The sequence below is a fragment of the Acanthochromis polyacanthus genome, chromosome 12 (genome assembly GCF_021347895.1).
Source record: "Acanthochromis polyacanthus isolate Apoly-LR-REF ecotype Palm Island chromosome 12, KAUST_Apoly_ChrSc, whole genome shotgun sequence".
Classification (NCBI taxonomy): domain Eukaryota; kingdom Metazoa; phylum Chordata; class Actinopteri; family Pomacentridae; genus Acanthochromis; species Acanthochromis polyacanthus.
In genome coordinates this window covers 5,632,364-5,651,544 of record NC_067124.1, presented here as the reverse complement: position 1 = coordinate 5,651,544, position 19,181 = coordinate 5,632,364, and the positions used below count along the sequence as shown (strand labels likewise).

General features: G+C 40.9%; 1 protein-coding gene and 1 long non-coding RNA gene across 4 annotated transcripts in view; one reads left to right on the top strand and one right to left on the bottom strand.

Moving 5' to 3' along the window:
* The window catches only part of cdk14 (cyclin-dependent kinase 14), a 247,189-nt gene that overhangs the window by 56,255 nt on the left and 171,753 nt on the right, over positions 1–19,181 (top strand). Inside the window, exon 1 of one of the 3 annotated variants that reach the window (XM_051956816.1) lies at positions 6,641–6,875. The exons of 1 other annotated variant lie outside the window; for it this stretch is intronic. The gene's annotated coding sequence lies outside the window, so the exon portion shown is untranslated. Of the gene's footprint in view, positions 1–6,640; positions 6,898–19,181 lie in introns of those variants that run through there. One more of the 3 variants, XM_051956815.1, reaches the window with a different exon arrangement.
* Positions 1–19,181, bottom strand: part of LOC127536449 (uncharacterized) — a 333,094-nt gene that overhangs the window by 257,942 nt on the left and 55,971 nt on the right. Inside the window, exon 2 of the long non-coding RNA XR_007945437.1 lies at positions 1,942–2,495. This is a non-coding gene — a long non-coding RNA (uncharacterized LOC127536449). The remainder of the gene's footprint in view (positions 1–1,941; positions 2,496–19,181) is intronic.

Sequence of the window (19,181 nt, the reverse complement as noted above, 5' to 3'; positions counted from 1 at the left end):
CAGGTCAAGAAAAGCACATTTCACTGCATTTCAAGAACACATTCAAGCACCATACATCAGTAATACAACTGAGCCTGCATTTTTATTTTCATTGCCAGACAGATATAATATAGATTATTAATACCTTTACTGGATAGATGGCACAGCTAAAGAGGGTGAGTTAAACACAGATTATTACTACTAGCAAAGGGACATAGACAGGGAAATATGGAGCAGATTTGTATTAAATACATTTCCCTCTCAGCTTCCCCATACAATTATTGCTGAACTAATTCAAACAGTAAAAGACTTAAATGTATGCCAGGATCTTAATTAAAACAATATCTTGGTCATATCACAATAGCATACAGTCTGAAATGAAACTCAGCATACAGTCCAGAGGCAGGCAAACACAAACAGTGATTCAAAAAAGTCAAATTAAAGTCTGGATTCATTAATTCCAAATTTATTTACAATGCAAACACCACAAATCACAGTTATTCATAAACTGGACACTAACCTCCTGTGATATCACACAACAGTTTTATAAAAGACCAAAAAGTTGAAGGAAAAAGTGCATTTTTTCCCCACATTTTATCAATTTCCCACAACAAATTGTTTGCAACTGATGACTGTCATCCTAATTTTAGGACAAAATTTCAAAAATATCAAGTGTTGGTCTTGTTTCTAGACATGTTTAACACAGGAATATTATTTACCTTTAACTTGCGTCCTTGACAGACACAGATTTCAGCTGAGGTTCACTCCTCTATGAAGAAGATGAAACATGTATTTTTGATTTGCCTCCATAAGTACTGTACCTCTCTGTTTAGCTTGATGGGAGGTCGTTTCGTGTGCACCACTAAATAATGAATGACCTTCAGTCTTCCCCCCAACCCCACCCTCCACCCCTACTTTTCTGCAACACATTTCCCCCTGTGTGTGGATGTGTGTATATGTTTACAGGGTTAAATCTGGTTAAAATGCAAATAATCTTCTCTGCATTTTTTTCTGCTTTAAACTGATTACTGTCTGCTGTGGCTCGAAAATCAACTCCGGTTTAGATACAATCCAAGACAGCTTATTGTGGATTTCACACCTTCCTGCCTCCCTACAACACAATAGCATGGTGTGGTTCCTGTAGCAGCAAGCCTGTCAGTCAAGGTCATCCATGACAGAGAGAAAGAGGGGGCAAGGGAAAAAAAACAGAGGGTGGGGGTGTGGATGGGAACAAAGGAAAAGTCTGTGCTATCTGATGATTTGTATTTTGTAGCGTGATGAAGCGTGACATGATTTGGGAGGCAACATCTCTGTGGACACTGACGAGACTGATACATTTAGGAAGCAGGTTATGAAGGTTTACTCCAAATGTGCTTTAAAAGGCTCCTTTACTACTCTTATAACTAGTTATTTTTTGAATATTACCAGTATGTCAATAATGTTAATCACTCATTTTTGTGGTGGTGTTACTTTTACAGAGTATTTTTTCATGTTAGTGGTGAAAAATAACTGAAGCACTTCTCCTCTCTTTACAGTGTAACTGCATTGCAAAGGTCCCTGTTAAAAATACTGTATAGCTATGTTGTTGTGGTAGCTACACCTCCCACAGATTTTATGCATTCCCAGATCCACGCTGATGAGTTGAAACATCAGGACTACTGGGCTAGTATGTCTTAGGCTCTTTTTGTGCCACTAAAGCAGGTCTGATCTCCTGAGGCCTACTCAAGCTCTGGGGGTGGGTTGTGGTTCTGGCACCATGACCTTAGCAGCAGATCTTAGGGTGCTGTAAGTTGGAAGTTGAAAGCTGTCACGGATTAAGCTTGTTCCAGTACATCCTCCATAGGTCTTTCACTGGTTTAAAGCTGCTGTCCGGAGTTTGAATCGCAGCGTCTCCCAAAACACTGGTGGTCCCACCCTCCCTCCCTCTGATTTCGCCCCTTTATTTGTGCACGCGCGCAGTACATGAGAGAAGTGCCCGGAGTGCTGCAGCATCTCGCCTGTTTTGCTGTTTTCCCCTCTTCTACATTTAGTACATTTAGTAAATAATAAAGGAATTACGTTAGAATGCTGTATTGAGTCTAACTTGTCCTAATACCAAAATAACATGAATCTGCTAGGACTAACGAGTAAAGTTTCAATATGTGATTACACTCGTGTATCCCTCTCGATGACGTTGTTTATCAAACTTAGTGCATTTACGCGTGTATATGTGTTACATTGTTTATTTATTTCTATCTAGAGTTCAGAATTGCATGACTCCTCTGACGAAGAGTATGTCCCAGACGCCCCAACATCTTCCTCCAGAGGTCGGGCATCTAAACGAAGCCGTCAGGCGGGCTATGGAGGCCGTGGTCGGGGAGCGACGCGAGCACCCCGAGCCAAAAAACGTCCTGCAGTCTCTTGGCCTGACAAGCCGTGGGATTGGTAGCTTTTCTGGAAGTTGCTGAGCCCTTATGCTCTCTCCTCCACAAGCAAAACAAATGTGCGCACGGTTGCGTAGTGCGTAGCTCGCCCACCTCTGCATGGGCTTGCTTGCTGTGCGCGTAACCGTTGATTGACAGAATGACAAAGCTGAAGCTCAAACTTGATTGGTTGGCAGCGACCGGCGCTTGTTGGAAAACATGGGGGTCTGTGAGAGGAAGGCGGAGCTCAGGAATAAATTTTCATATCGCGTTATACTAACTTTATATTATAGTATCGAACTAGACTAACACATTTAAGCTTTGTTAAAAAATGATACATAAATTGAAAACAAACAGAAACTCCAGACAGCAGCTTTAAGGTTGTCCTGCGACAGACAGGCGACCTGTCCAGGGTGTCCCCTGCCTTCGCCCCGGTCAGCTGGGATAGACTCCAGCACCCCCCGCGACCCTAGTGAGGATAAAGCGGTGTATAGAGAATGGATGGATGGATGGATGGTTTAAGGTTTATCCCTGATCATTGTCAGTAGGTACACATTTTTCTATTTACATATATATATATATATATATATACTACTGTTCAAATGTTTGGGGTCACCCATACAATTTGATGTTTTCCATGAAAACTCACACTTTTATTCATGTGCTAACCTATAACACACATGCTCCAAATATTGATGATTAGAAAACAAGGGGTTTCTAATCATCAATGAGTCTTTCAACACCATTAGCTAACACAATGTAGCATTAGAACACAGGAGTGATGGTTGCTGGAAATGTTCCTCTGTACCCCTATAGAGATATTTCATTAAAAATCAGCCGTTTCCAGCGAGATTACTCATTTACCACATTAACAATATCTAGACTGGATTTCTGATTAATTTAATGGTACCGTCATTGAAAAAAAAAGCTTTTCTTTTGAAAATAAGGACATTTCAAAGTGATCCCAAACTGTGTATATATGTGGTGTGTGTGTGTGTGTGTGTATATATGCAACTTTAGCTGTTTACTCTTAAACAACAAAAATGTCAGTTAAGACATGCAACATATTTATAGCTAACTGAAACGAACTATTACGGCCAGCAATGCTATCCTGTCAACACTGAGAGCTCAGTCAGACGTCATTTCTGAATAATAGCTAAACTGTCAGTGGACAATGCTAGCAAGTGCTTTGTGTTTACATTTAGTTTGAGCATGACATGGTGATTATTGTTGACCCATACAGTGTAAGAATTCAAAGCTTTGGCTACAGGAGGACTGTTACTTGTAGTGTGAGTTAACAAACGTCCACTTACACTAAAATTTGCACAGTGTATACGCACATTTCAAGACAAAGTCTGCTAGCCTACAATAGTGGATAGAGCATAAATAGCCTTGGTGCACTTCCAAAACCTTCCAGGTGATGTTTTCATTTTAACATTTTTATTTTTGTGTGAACATAAATAGACTTCTGAGGGATCACAGGACTGAAGACAGGAAATGTGTTTCTGAACCGAGCCACTATCTCAACTTTACTTTCTGACAGCAGACCAAAGATAGTGAAGCAGGAGAAGCAATCAACTGGTCACTGTTGTGGTGTAACAATGGGGAGGTGCAAAAGTGATACTTGTTCACAATAAACTGTCACTGATTATTCATTTTACCAGATTACTCAGATAAAAGTGCTCATATAAAAGAAAGGATTCAAATCATGACTGAATCTGAAATCACCAGCATGAACCACCTGGTAGATCAGATTAAAACCCCAACCAAAAAAAAAAAACAAACACTGGTAGACTTCTTTCATGTGGAAGCAACTGCAAAACTAGGAACCACAGACTGGTGATTGGAGTTTTTTGGGAAGGAATTCCAGGGTTAAAATATCTATGTCGCACAGTACATTAAAAACACAAAACAATAACTTTAACAGCAGGAACTTGCACTTTTTGGTACAGCAGGCAGATGTAGAATAGGACTGCAGTCATCGGTCATAACCAATATTCTAAATAGGTTTTTTTTGACTGGATAAATGCAGTTTCAGCAGCCTGATCGCATTTTTTAATTCATTTATTTATGCACATGTTACATATCTCAATCATTTATTCTGTATTATTTTTTTTAACTAGAGAACACACCCTTTTGTTATTTGAAGTTGAATCCATATTTATAGGTTTCTGATATGCACCTGTGTGGCAGAGTATTAAAGCCCAAAACAGTGTGTTAAAAATAGAAACAGAGCGGATATTATGTAAGTAATCTCACTGAGTCTGTAAAAAGATTGTCTGTTCATTAAAATGTATCTCAGAGCTGCAGTAATGGAATATGAATGAAATAGGCTGCATTGTCAGGAATTCTGTGAAAGAACTTCAGTGCACTGAATAATTGGTGAATTTACTTTAAGTAGCTGCAATTGCCTAAAGAAATGAAGATCAGCTCCAACTGGTAAAATCCATGTTTTAAAGCCAGAGAAGGTGCTCCTCCCTCTCGCTATCATGCATCTTTTAAATTATGAATTGAATAATTCTTATAAAGAAAATGAATGAGCAACCTTTGACACATTCTTATGAAGTCAGTGCTTTCTCATGCATCTGATGTGATCCCCTGAACTTAACCTGCTCTAGAATATCAAGCATAGGTTACCATGGCGACAGCTTGTGGGTGTCATGAGGCCAATCCCAGGCCAACAGTTCAGTGCTCCCGCTGTCACAACATATTTACAGTAATTGGGAAAAAATATCTGGACACTGCATCTCTCTGCAGTTGGATTTACAATCCAAAAACGTCCCTAAACACACTGGATGACAACATGGAAAATAGATCTTCTGTCATGTCCTGTAACCACCACTGCCTAAAATTCTGTTGGTGTTTTGCCTGCCCAGACCCTGACCACTGTGGTTTTTGGCACCAAGACATTCAGCATAACTCCAACACCCCGTTGTGGGTTCATGGTTTGTCGCCCCTCCAATGATGGTGGGAAGGCTCTCACCGGTGCTGACTGTTGAGGGCTATTTCAGAGATGCTGCATAATGATTTGGCCCTCGTCAAAATGACTCACTTCTTTTCACCTGTCCATTTTTCCAACATCCAATATGTTTATTGCTTGAACTGGTTTACCATCCCATGTATCGCAGCCTTGACATTTTTTATTTTATTCTTTGGATAGATAAGGAACTGCAATGTATAAAATGGTATTAATGTCATATTTTCTAGCCTTCTGGATATTTGTGAGAATGTCTTCTAGAGTTACTTCGGGTTGTTGGCCATTGCCATAAAAGTGCTGAAGTGCTCCAACCAGCCATATTTGAGGATAAAAATGACACAGAGTGAATGTGTCTTTATTTCACGGTGAGGTTATGGGTAATGATTGTTTTGATGAAGATATCTTACTGTTACCAGTCCTACCCCAGATAGCAAACTATGGGTGAATCAATGTTGAATCTATGTTGAGACCTTACGTCGAAATTATACAGAAAGCGCAAGGTTGATAAAATGTTGAGTCAACGTTTGCTTACATAGATTACATGTTTGCAAACATAGATTCAACATTAATTAAACACTGACCTGTCAAACATTTTAATTAAACCAAAATACAATGTAGATTCAATGGTATCTTTTAAACACAAACTTCAATGTTGACAAAATGTTGTTGAATCAACGTTGATCCAACCATCAGTCTTCAACCGTAACCACAATTCAACCTTCTTAACCCTAATTCAACATTGATTTAACATCTTTTGCTATCTGGGTAAAGTGTGATTTATGGTTGAAAAGCAAACGTTGACTCAACATTTTATCAACCTTGTGCTTTCTGTATAATTTCGACGTTAGGTCTCAACATAGATTCAACATTGATTCACCCATAGTTTGCTATCTGGGACCTCATCTCAAGCATCTTGCAGCAATAGTCAATGCTTTCTGCTGGCCAGGCAACAAGGTATCACATTTCATCTGAGGTGCCGTATCCCAGTAACCAACACTGTTCATCTTCACGTAGCCTGGCTCAGCTCGGATTCACACACATTCGTGTCGAGGCTGCATCACTGTAGCCTCAGCCGCTAGCTGCTGCTGCTGTAGACACTGTTTGCTTCCTTAAACTCCTCTGGGCTGTACCATCTCAGAGCAGAGCGGGGGTCCTCTAGGGTTTCAGGATGTCCTCTCCATCAGGCTTTTTCCTCTCCCATCTGCTGCATCTCGCCCATTCCTAAGCACCCCCACCAGCACCCTCTCCCCCCCGTCCCTCATGAGCCACAAACTCACAGTCTCTCAGGGCTGTCGGCCAGAAACAGCGCAGCCTCCTAATACCCTCCGCCGCCTCGGATATCACTCCCCCCTCTGCTTATAGTACAATCTCATCATTTCTAGCTTGCAAAGGGAGCGGAAGAGAAGGAAGGGAGAGAGAGAGAGACAGAGGGAGGGAGGGAGGGAGATGTTTTGAGCTGGTTTGCAGGGAGAGAGGTTGGCCTGAATGCGTTCTGTCTGCTCTTCAGAGGCATCCAGGTGAGCTGTTTCCTCCTGGAAGGTAAGAGGAAGACTGAGATTGGCATTTATTTTGTCCTGCATCCCTTATCATCACTCCCCTCTCCCGTCTTCTCTTGCTTTGGATACAGCCCTTCTGTTAGCATGTGTGTATGTGTGTGTGTGTGTGTGTGAATAAGCGTGAATAGTATTCCCCAGACACACCACACACATGCCATACTGTCCAAAGCGATGTGCAGATGTGCAGGCATGTCGACATACGTGCATTTAAAGGGCTGATATGGATTGTGTGTGCGTGTGTGTGTGTGTATTTTTGGATTTTACGGGTGGGGGGCGTTGGTGGGTTTTCATGCTAACATGACAGCTTGATAGTGGATGTCCACCTGAGTACAAGTGCTTCTCAGTGAGGGGGGGGGGGGGTGACGAGGGACTCTGGGGATAGCAAGGAAGGAAGTAGCGGGAAAAGGAACAAGGCAGTGTGTTTGTTTGTGTGTGTGTCTGTGTACGAGTGTGTGTCTGCAGTTTTTTTGCAACAAAGTCTCAGCGTAGCTTTCTGCCTGAAACAACGTCAGCACTGTCAGCCCCCCGCCAACACCACCAGCATCCCCTCTGTGCTAATAGGTAGCATTTCCGTTTGTGGTGGTGAAATGGGTGCTGATGTGTACTGGTCTAATGGACGGGATGCTCTGCTGCAGCATTTTTCTGCTCACTCTACAATATGTCGTCCCACTTCGGGCAAATTTGCTACACGCTCATCTTTTTTCCGAGCCCAGAGGGATGGAATGTGGGCACTGTGGGGAGGACGAGGGAGAGAGACAGGGACAGGCCATTTACGTCTCGTGGACGCATAGGGAGGCTTTCTGCAGGGCCATATGCAACTCCTTGGGAGTACAGCAGGCCAAGCTGCTCAGAAAGAAAGAGAGAGAGAATAAGGAAGGAGGGCTGAAACAGGAGGAGTGGAACAGGACTATCAGGGTGTCATGTGTTTGAGAGAGGATAAGTGTTAGGAAACAGAGCCAAACCCAGACTAGTGTGTTCTTCATGGAAAAGCAAGAAAATCTCTTTTGCCAGAGATTCAAACCCAAGGCTTGCTTCAGGATATGCAGGCACAAGTGTAAGCAAAGTTACTTTACCTTGTGCTCCATGTTCGCTTTACACTTACATCTGTAGCCTTGCACCTCTTGTCCACAATTGTCACTTTACTCACTGTGACCAAGCGCCACTCATTAAGGATTTCTGAGAGACTGACGACATTCCTAGTAGTGTTTACAAGAAATACTGTATAGAACTGTAAGATGGGCTGAAATGGCTCATGATTTAGCTTTTTATTGGCTTTCTTTTGGTTTCCCTGATTACTTTCCAAGAGCTCTGTGTCTCTTTACATGTCTTGATATATAAACTTGGGAATGATGATAAAATGGGAATGAAAGCACATACTGTGGACAGTCTCACTGTAAATGCATTAGCAGTGTTTAAAAGAGACATTCAAATCCTGTTTACTTTCACTCTCCTGTACACCTGACCACTTGTTATTTAAAGCACATGTGATTGTCACATTGCCTGTTTTGAGTTCATTTCTATCATCAAAAAGGGATTTCAGATGATGTTGGATAATCTGACAAGCACTTAGTCTGAAGCAAAATAAAGCCTTGACTATGGCTGTAAACATGAACTCTTTACATACCTGACTGGATGGACACAGTACTCATCAATAACATTTAAAACACGATGGCTTTCTCAAATTCTTTCAAATTCTTTCAAAGCTGTCTACCAAAAGCACCTCATCAATACATGATGACAAAAAATTCTAATTTCATAACATCTAGCCAACCTAGCTTTGACCTCTAGCTTTTCACGTATTTCAGTCAAGTCTCTGTTAAAACCCAAGGATTTCTGACTTCTGAATTTCTTTATTTACTTTCAAAAGTTACAATGACCCTTTTTGAAGTGCTAAACACTATTTCAGGAATTCAGTGTCCACAATTGAGCTTTAGTTTGGCTCTACAGCTCTCGTTGCTGGTGCTATAAATGCTCTAAGAATAGTACTTTCTGCAGGAACTATTGGTCTGTCTTTGCAGTGCCAAACGTTGCTCACCAACTTTGTAGCTGTGACAACTTGTGTACAGTTTTATTCTCAGAGTAAGCAACACTGTATGCCACTAGTAGCAATATTTGGACAAGGAAAGGACATATCATGTACTGTTTATTGATGTTAAAGTTATGCAGTCCAGGCTTCTTGGTAGAGCATGGCCTCATCCACTTGCAATTATTCATCACAGGTGAGATATGACTGTATGAACCATGAGCCATTTAGCCAAACTGTTTGGGAGCCACTGACGGAGAAAATATTTATACATGAGGAGTAACTGGGTAGTTTTCAAGCTACCAAGCTCAGTCAGTCGTCGTCAACATTTTCTAGATGACCTTGTGAAAACAGAGCTGTGGATGGAAGGCTGCTTTGTAATGCTGTGAACAAGCAGAAAGTAGTTGATGACAAAGTTTAGTTTCCTTTGTATTTCTACCACCACTTTGTTTTAACCTTGTACTCTGTGTAGCATACCCTCAAAACCATGTTTTGTTTGGTGCATGTGGAGTTTGTCACTTATACCTGTGCATGAAATAAATCCAGAGCATCAATGTTGGCTGTGGAAGGAGAGGTCAGGACAGAAAGCATCACCCCCTTGTCAGAGCTGCATACGGGCGGTATGACAGTAGACGCAATGCTTTTATTCAGATGCAAATCCCCAGAGATGGAGTCAGTGGTACTTGGTGTGGTTCATGTCAAGTGGCTACAGAATGAAGGTGTTTGCTTAAGTGGCACTTGTGCTAATGACTCAGCGGTGAATGCCCAATTAGATCTGAAATCCACAATCAATTAATGCCAGTTGTGTGACTGAGACAACAAACTGACAGTTAAATGTGTGTTTCACCATAAGTGCTGCACAGCAGTTGATGATCACTAACACTCGTGTATGTTTTAACCATATATTGTGTGGCTCTATGCCCAGTGCTACCAGTTTGGCTTATCTGGAAATATCTCCACAGTGGCTGGATGAGATGTCATGGAGCTTTGAATAGATCTTTGTGCTGTTTGGAGGATGGATCCCTCTTATTTTGCTGGTCCCCTGACTTTTCTTCTATACCTACCAACAGATCAAAATTTTCACATTTGCTATATAGACATATTGGCATCTACCAGGTGGATTAAAATAAAAATTTAGTTGTAAGATGAGGTACCCAACTGACTTTGGAGAACCTCAACTTTTCCTCAAGGGTTCTATTGTGCTCCTCTCTGAACCACAACTGTGGACTTTATCATTTGATTTTTACTATCACTCTACGTGAAATCCATGAAAGCATACACTGAAGAGGTAACTCCTATCAATCACGCTTTGAGAGCAATTAGTCATAGGGATTCAGTCCATAAAAACCAGTCGTTTAATGTTTAATGTATGATTTATGGGCTGCACAGCGGTGTAGTGGTTAGCACTTTCGCCTTGCAGCAAGAAGATCCCCGGTAAAATCCCAGCCTGGGCCTGGGATCTTTCTGCATGGAGTTTGCATGTTCTCCCTGTGCATGCGTGGGTTTTCTCCGGGCACTCCGGCTTCCTAAAATACTTCCAAAAATATGCTGAGGTTAATTGATAACTCTAAATTGCCCGTAGGTGTGAATGTGTGTGTGATTGTTTGTCTGTATATGTAGCCCTGCGACAGACTGGAGACCTGTCCAGGGTGTCCCCTGCCTTCGCCCGAGTCAGCTGGGATAGACTCCAGCACCCCCCGCGACCCTAGTGAGGACAAAGCGGTGTATAGAGGATGGATGGATGGATGGGTGGATGGATGGATGATTTATAATGTAAAGCCGTGCCTCTAAAGGAAGTACACTTGAATGATGTTTGCAGTTTTATCTCAAATTGTACTTTGGGAATACAAATTTACAAGTGAAAGCTTTTGTGGCAAACAGAGTGATGAAGTGTGAATAATTTAGACAATTACTGCAAGCAGGAAGGGTCTGAAAGGATGGAAGTACCAGCATTTTTAAACCCAACTGATATTAGGGACAAAAAGTCAGCATATCCCGTCCAGCCTTCTGGAACTGCATTACTAAGTCACTAGACTGTGCCTTCAATCATATACAAATGTATGAATAATTCTAATTATGCAAAGTTTCAGCAGTTTGTTCAATAATTCACTAATGGTAGCATGTTCATTCAAAGAATGATATAAACCATGACAAGAGTAACTGGACTGCTATGTAACAACATCGGTGATGCTGAATGTGGATTGTACAAGTGAAGAAGATTAAAATTCCAACTTTGAAATAAATGCAGTATTAAATCAGACATAAATGATGGGAACTCATTGTGATGCTTTTCCAACTTAATGATGTATCCAGAAGCTGTAATGAATCCTCAGAGCAGCACTTGTCTCCAGGGAAACAGTTTGAGAAAATTGCCACCAGCACTTCTGCATTATAGCAAAGGGAATAGTCGCTCTCTTATTGAAGTATTTTCATTCTAATGCTGCACTCCTGGCTCAGGTTTCACTGCCTTATATGACAGTGTTTGAAGATGAGTGAGGGCATAGGCTGCCAAGGCTGGAAATCAGAGAAGTCGGAGGGGAGGAGGCTGAGGTAAGAAAACTGGCCACGTCACAGCCATTCTCCTGAGTGACTGTGTGCTCTCCTTAGGCCGGAACTGCTGGGAAGCCAGCCAATTTAGTCATTTATATGTCTGCACTTTCTACTCTCCAGCATCCCAATCAAAGGCAATGACCGACCGGCTATACTAATCACGAGGTACAAGGATTGGCTGAGTAACTGGTCTGAACATTTTCTTGTTCAGGATGTTTGAACCACAGAAACCTTCTTCACTCTGAGCAGAGACCTCAACCTGTGACATTTCTCTGGAGTTAGAAATTTATAAGGAATCACAGGCAGTGACACAATCATAAATACATAAAATAGTGGCTAAAGCTTGATTGAGCATGGTCCAATCTGTAAGGATCAGAATGTAAAATCACTGCTTCACTATGTTGCATCATGCCATAGTTAACAGAAGTTAATCTGTTAGTTTTAAATTCATCAAGGTCCTGCAGTCTCCAAATCACATGTAACTGCAGGTGAAATCCTCACCTTTAAATGGCCAATTACAAAAGGACTGCTAGCTTAACTGGGATATTTGTTATTGATTATGCCTGCTTTTTTCTGTCAAGAAGTAGATGTTTATCCATTAGAACAGCATAAAAGAGGATTTTTTTAACCTTATGATGCAGTTAATGACATGATGCTGCTGCAGTTCCACTGCTGGCATTGAATGCTAGCTCCAAGAAAACTCAGTCAGGAAGCTCCACATTTTCCATTAGATATAAGATCTCATTTGCAGTTTTTGTCTCCTGTAGAGTGTGTATCTTGTGGCCATTCCGAAATGATTAGCCTACAAAGCACATGTGGTATTAATGCTTACAGAGTGCTTATTTTCAGTCAGTGGTTTTTGCCTATTACATTCATACAATGGACATTGATTCCTTGCTCACCCTATCTTTCTGGGGTGCTGCTGTGCTCACTACAACATATTAATCAAACAATAGTCATTGGAAATTGAGATATAGAGAAACAGAGATAGAGAGTTACATGCTTTCACCATATCAAAAGGATTCAGAGTTCCTGTCTTGCCACTGTAGGATCTGTGGAGTTTGAATCCTATTGAAGTTGGTCAATATGGAGTACTCCTTAATGATGAGATGAGTACCAGACCTATAAATGTTTTCCACTGTGGCAATGGGGGAACATGCTGCTGTAATGAAGAGCTTCTATCTGGGGCATCGGATGGCTGTTGGGATATTTTATTCCACCACATATGATAATTTAGACTCTCATTGACAATATCTTAAGGCTGGCTTTCAAAAATGATGAAGAGCCACAGCAGCAAAAAACAAAAATGCATTTGCATATTTTATTTTTACTCTTCCACTTAATGAGAAAGACTTGCTTAGAGAAGTCACATTGACTTTGACAGGAGGCCAACAGAACTCAGGGATACAGGAAACATAGCAGGTGTGCCAAAAGAGAAATGACTGTATTTCATGGTAGAATAACTTCCAAAATGTATTAAAAATCACAAATGTATAAGTCCTATTCATGCCTATTTATCAGTCAAGGTTAACCCCAAAGGTCAAGGTATTAAAATAAAGTGTTTCCTGAGTATGTCTTTTTGAAATGTTTTTCCTGGGATTTGAATGGCCATGCTTCCATATGAAGATGAAAAACTTCCTGCTACTTCTGGACACTCTTTTGTCAAACTTTTTAGGATAGCACATTTGAATTAATGAAAATAGATGCAAGAAGAATGAAAGCAGACAACTTTTGAGAAAGGCTCAATTAAAAAAACTGACATTTTCAACTTTATTCTCTCGTCGGATAATATTTTACTTTGTGCTGGATGAACAGAAAAGGACATTTTGTCGAAACTTTACCTAGACTAGGTACACACACACACACACACACACACATATATGTATACACACGTGGACAAAATTGTTGGTACCCCTCAGTTAAAGAAGGAAAAACCCACAATTCTCACTGAAATCACTTGAAACTCACAAAAGTAACAATAAATAAAAATTTATTGAAAATTAAATAATCAAAAACAGCCATTACTTTTGAATTGTTGATTAACATAATTATTTAAAAAAACAAACTAATGAAACAGGCCTGGACAAAAATGATGGTACCTCTATAAAAGATTGAAAACTATTTGACCAGAGTGACATGATTAACTCAGGTGTGTCATTTAATTGACATCACAGGTGTTTCCAAACTCATAATCAGTCAGTCTGCCTATTTAAAGGGAGATAAGTAGTCACCCTGCTGTTTGGTGAAAAGGTGTGTACCACACTGAACATGGACAACAGAAAGCGAAGGAGAGAATTGTCCCAGGACATCTGAAAAAAAATGATAGACAAACATCTTAAAGGTAAAGGCTATAAGACCATCTCTAAACAGCTTGAAGTTCCTGTGACAACAGTGGCTCATATTATTCAGAAGTTCAAGACCCACGGGACAGTAGCCAACCTCCCTGGACGTGGCCGCAAGAGGAAAACTGATGACAAATTGAAGAGACGGATCGTTGGAATTGTATCCAAAGAGCCCAGAGCAACCTCCAAAGAAATTAAAGGTGAACTCCAAGGCCAAGGTACATCAGTGTCAGATCGCACCATTCGTCGTTGTTTGAGCCAAAGTGGACTTCATGGGAGACGACCAAGGAGGACACCACTGCTGAAAAAAACTCATAAAAAAGCCAGACTGGAATTTGCAAAAATGCATGTTGACAAGCCACAAAGCTTCTGGGAGAATGTCCTTTGGACAGATGAGACCAAACTGGAGCTTTTTGGTAAGGCACATCAACTCTATGTTCATAGACTCCAAAACCAAGCATACGAAGAAAAGAACACTGTCCCTACGGTGAAACATGGAGGAGGCTCAGTAATGTTTTGGGGCTGCTTTGCTGCATCTGGCACAGGGTGTCTTGAAAGTGTGCAAGGTACGATGAAATCTGAAGACTATCAAGGCATTCTGGAGAGAAATGTGCTGCCTAGTGTCAGAAAGCTTGGTCTCAGTCGCAGGTCATGGGTCTTCCAACAGGACAACGATCCAAAACACACAGCCAAAAACACCCAAGAATGGCTGAGAGAAAAGCGTTGGACTATTCTAAAGTGGCCTTCTATGAGCCCAGATCTGAATCCCATTGAACATATGTGGAAGGAGCTGAAACATGCCATTTGGAGAAGACACCCATCAAACCTGAGACAACTGGAGCTGTTTGCTCATGAGGAGTGGGTCAAAATACCTGTTAACAGCTGCAGAACGCTCATTGACAAATACAGAAATCGTTTAATTGCAGTGATTGCCTCAAAAGGTTGTGCAACAAAATATTAAGTTATGGGTACCATCATTTTTGTCCAGCCCTATTTCATTAGTTTGTTTTTTTAAATAATTATGTTAATCAAAAATTCAAAAGTGATGGCTGATTTTGATTATTTAATTTTCAATAAATTTTTATTTATTGTTACTTTTGTGAGTTTCAAGTGATTTCAGTGAGAATTGTGGGTTTTTCCTTCTTTAACTGAGGGGTACCAACAATTTTGTCCACGTGTGTATGTGTGTATATATATATATATATATATATATATATATATATATATATATATATATATATATACACACACACACATATATGTATATGTGCATACAGTCATCTATTAGCACAATTAGAAGATCAACTTCGTCCTCTGAATATCAACCGGCTGAGTGGGTGAAACTAGAACACATTTTCCAAAAGGTTCCCAACAGATATAATCTAGAACAGTACTTAGTCCACGTATATAGCTGTGACGCACTTTAAGACATACCTTGCGCAGGAATAGAGTTGAATTCATCATAGATGTATTTACTTTTCACATAACCAACTGATCACAGCACAATATGGAATGTGAAAAGTATTGCTTGTAGTTTTTAACACTAGAAATCCCAGGTTTTGCCATGTTTTTTTACTCCCAGAACTGTGCCAGATGGCTCTGGCTACTATCTATTCATTTTGAAATGAGGACCATTTCTGAGGAATGTGAGCATTGTCCCTGATAATGGCTGGTGATCAACACTTGAAATCCCAGGTTCAAGTGGTAATGCGCACACTAGTGCCTCATCGTCATAACAAAAGCGCCTGTAAACCAGGGATTAGTGCCAAGTGGCTCTTCTCTGGGGTGCAGAGATATATGTGCCAAAGTGTTAAACCCACTAGTGTTGTCACAAAACAAAAATTCTAACCTTGATATGCTACCTCCCTAAATAAATTGATACCAATACTGAAAGGGTATCCCAGAAAACTTGGAGACCACACCAACGAGAAGGTTGCATCTCTGTATACGAGGCTATTTTTGCATATCAAGATGTTTTCCACACTGCAAAGTCAGCTACAAAGATAAAGCCAGCTGAACACTTATTATTGCTTGTATCTTATTACCTCATCAAACTGAAAACAAAAATAAAGTCTTGTTACAAAATGAATCACTCATTTAGCTTACAGTGGTGGAAAAAAGTTTTAGGACACCCCTTGTATTTGTGAAATATTGCAATAAGAATATATGAGAATCCAGAATCCATTAAGAATAATGGATACACTCTGCAGAATACAGACCAACCAACAGCTTGGAAGGCAAACCAAGATCTAAGCATCCAAGGGTTTCTTCAGCGAGAGATGACCACATCCTGATCCACATGTACAGGAAAACCGCTGAATGACATCACAGGAGCTTCAGCAGCAGTGGTCAAACCAAACTGGTGTCCAGTGTTCCATCCACATTGTATGTGGCCGACTTTTAGATCATGGCTTAAGGTCCTACGAGGCTGTCAAGAAGCCCCTGATCAATGACAGACAGAAGTTAACCTAGCATCGATGGGCCCAAGCACACAAGAACTGGACAGCCAGGAAGTGGAAGAAGATTCTGTTATCAGATGAGTCAACTTTCCAGCTTTATCTTCCTCCTGCTAATGTGAGGGTATGCAGAAGGCCAGGTGAAGCATTATCTCCAGCATACAGTACCTACTGTCAAGCATGGTGGAGGCAGTATCATGGTTTGGGGATGCATGAGTGCTGCAGGTGTTGGTCATCTCACTGTCTGTGATGGCACATTGAACTCTACCAAGTATTGAGCCATTCTCCAAACCCACATGCTCCCTTCTGCACATGCTTTGTTCTGTGGAAGTCAAACTGAATGTTTTAACAGGATAATGCCAACTGAACACATCTAGGACCAGTAGAACTTGGCTGCATGAGCACAGTATCCAGGTTTCAGAGTGGCCAGCTCAATCCCTGGACATGAGCCCTTTTGAAAATCTGTGGTGGATTATCAAAAGAACTGTTTCAAAGTGTAAACCAAAGAATTTAGAAGAATTAAAAGCAGTAATTCAAAAAGAATGGGACCGGATTAACCCTCAACAGTGTGAAAGGCCGGTGGGGAACATCCAGCCAGGATTAGAGCTCTGCTGCTGCTAATGCAGGACTACTAAATATTAACTTGATGATGTGATGATTTATTTATTTTTGGTTCAGTTTTGAAAACATTCTCTATAATTTGTGGACTTTGATGCAGACAATATTGAGAATTGACATTTTGAAAATGTCAAGAATTTAGCTTTGTTAATTTTTTTTGTAAACAATAAATTTAAAGAAAAAATGTCATTTATATTTGTTTGTGTCTGTCTAATGCAGCCATACCGTTTTAAACACAAAAAAGATTTTTCCACAAATATTTCATGATAATATTTGAGATTGTATAAAATTTGAAGGGTGTCTGACAACTTTTTTCCACCACTGTATATATCATCTATTCAATTATGCCTGTTGCTCTTTGAGGTCTGCTCATGAGATGCTTCAGTAATTTGGATGAACTGGCTCCCTGCATAACTTTAAAACATCTTTTGGAGATGGCCTTTGTGCTGTCTGTGGGCTTCCTCTCACTGTGGGCTCTCTGAGTGTCTTATCCGCAAGCTGTGGACAGTCGGCATCAGGGCTTGGATTTTCAGATATGACTTGGGGCACTGACAGCTGCCAGAGAGAAAAAAGAAGTTGTCACACCCACTTTGCCTGCAGGGAGTGGAAGCAGAGAGCTGAAAACACACACACTACTCTGCTGTTGTGCACTGATGTAAATAATCAGAAATGCTTCTGTTAGCATCGACACTTACAAAGCAGGATTTGGTATAGTTTTTAGCAGCACAGTAATGCGATACTTTCCTACTGTCAGTGTCCTGTCTGGCACTAGAACTCACAGGGAATTATCCCTGACTCACTGCTTCAGCTCTGTAGAGAGTTTCAGCCTCTTTCAGCTCCATGTTTTGGTTTCACCGCTGGGATCTTATTTTATTTATTCACTCTCTTCACCTCTCATCAACATAGTTTCCAACATCAGCTGACAGCTGTTTGTGTGGCACCTTCTCAACACTGAGACCGCCTCCTTATCATAGGTCAGTATTTAGCAGCTAAAGAGGCTGATGTTTCCCTATGGGGTTGGTGGTGTTGAGGCCAGAGCTGTCATTACTGGATAACAAACCTTACCTGTGATTTCAACTTGCTCTGCAATATACAAGATGCAATCAAATAAAAATTTTTGGCCACTTTACACTTTGAAGTAGTTACCTTGTGCAGTAAAACATGGTTCCCAGGAGTCTGGCCACATTTGGAAGGCTCTCTGGAAGTCCCACTCTGAACACATGAGGATGTGCATTTGCAATTTCAAGACTGACCTTGAACTTGCGCAGTAGAGGCAGTAGGCGATTTGGCCCCAAAATATAATATAAATGTTTTGCTCAACAACTATAGGGTTGGATCGCATACATTAGTTCCCCAGGGTCAGACGGTCAACGTCAAATTCTATTGTACTGTTCTGAAACATCTGAGAGAAAACATTAGATGCAAACGACCAGATCTGTGGCGCATGATATCGTGGAAACATGTGCCAGTTCACATTGCTTTAAAATTGCATGAGCTTTGCCCGCATTAACACAATCATTACTCTTCATTCACCTTACTAAACAGATAAAGCTCACTCTGACTTCTTCCTCTTCCCCAAAACAAAAAGTTGCCATTTTTGACCCATCCAACATGTATCACAGATGGTACTTCATGAGGTTACAATGCTGGACTTCAGGATTGTTCCAAACATTGCAGAAGTGTTGGTGGTGGTGTAGACTGGAGACTACTTCAAAGGGTGTAACAGCCAGGCTTTAAATAAGGCCTAACTTTTGCTTCATATCAGTGCAGTCTCACAACCTGATCACTTGTCAAAGTTAGCGGCTACCCTGTCTCTCATCTGAGCCTCAACTTGTTCATGTAAGTTGTCAGAAATGGGCCAGAAATGACTCCTACTCAAATATTAACACATTGATGTGTTAGTTTAACCTGCATTTTGATCCCCATCTGTTAAGCTGTGCCGGTATTGTATCAGTCTATTGCTCTTTTCTGTTCACCCCATCTCTACTTCAAATCTCTATCGGAAAGCCCTGACCAAGGAATTGCATGAAAAACTGCTGTGTTTGAGGAGGCACCAGCTAAATTTAGACACACACACTCACTGCTTTATCTGCCATTCACGAACAATGAAACAAAGGCTTGTGCTCTGCAGACAGTGTGGATGGGAGGACGATGAAGTGTTTTTTCCAGTCTCCCTTCTGGTGTATCGTGTCGCTATCGTCTTGAGCCCAGAATGATGAGCCCGGGCAAGCCGATAGCCCTGCTTTGTCTCAGTAAAATGGAAATGTATTCACGCTGT